At 39.5% G+C, this 919-nt stretch overlaps 1 protein-coding gene across 1 annotated transcript in view; it reads left to right on the top strand.

The window, feature by feature from the left end:
- The first annotated feature begins 755 nt into the window (after positions 1–755).
- Positions 756–919, top strand: part of LOC137997693 (nucleotide-binding oligomerization domain-containing protein 2-like) — a 94174-nt gene continuing 94010 nt past the window's right edge. The window contains exon 1 of the mRNA XM_068843888.1: positions 756–791. The gene's annotated coding sequence lies outside the window, so the exon portion shown is untranslated. The remainder of the gene's footprint in view (positions 792–919) is intronic.

Raw genomic sequence — 919 nt, 5'->3', positions numbered from 1 at the left:
TTCAGAATCTCCGCGAGAGCAAAGTTCAAAACTGGTTCGTAGATTTGAATACTTGGTTCAAATTTCAAAACAACTGGTCACGCGTGACATAGCTTGACTGTAAAGGCTTCTAAGAGCTTTCTGTACGCAGACTAATAATAGTTCTCGATAGAATAAAACATCCATTACATTTTGTGCAATGTAAGGCGTTTACACTGTAACTAACAAATTTCAACAATTTCTGAACGTCTGTATTTTTTGTAATGAATCTGCGTGAAGATATGTTTTTGCTCGAGACAGGCTGCCGTCACCATTGTTTTAACCAATTGTCCTCCCAAATAGACCATTTTACAGTTCTAGCTAAGTTACCTGGCCTACGAATGGAAGCGAGGCTGCCGGTGACCCCGTTTTGATACAAACCTCCGCGCTCTTGTAATGTTAATACCGACTAATTAGAATTACAACAACACAATTTGCATGATAAAAGCAATCGGGGCTGTATCAATGCAAGGTCACCGGCAGCCTCGCAGTCATTCATAGGCTAGGTCGCAGAGCAAACAACTGTAAAATGGCCTATTGAGAAATCTTATGATAAAATACACCTTTGTACAGAGAAGGCGGAATTAATGGTAAAAGGAAATGTAATTGCATGTCTGGGCCTGCTTCAACAACTGCCAAGAGGCAGTTCAATTTCGGAAGTACTACTAAACTAAATGATTTTCTTGTGTTGAGTTAGACTTGCCTATCACTAAGTGTTTGTCTTTTAGGGTTGCTTTGGCTTGAGAAGAAGGCAGCAGTGCCACCAACTGAAGGTTCATTTCTACAGCTGAGAATTTAGGTGAATAATTCATCAGTATTAATTTTTCTCAACCTCAGTCTGTTGCACTTTTCTTTAAAAAACCATCACCAAATCTCTTGGTTAATGCTTTAAGGACGTTCG

Source organism: Montipora foliosa, chromosome 3 (assembly GCF_036669935.1).
Source record: "Montipora foliosa isolate CH-2021 chromosome 3, ASM3666993v2, whole genome shotgun sequence".
NCBI lineage: Eukaryota > Metazoa > Cnidaria > Anthozoa > Scleractinia > Acroporidae > Montipora > Montipora foliosa.
Note: the sequence above shows the minus strand (reverse complement) of the source record. Positions and strands in the feature narration are given on the sequence as shown.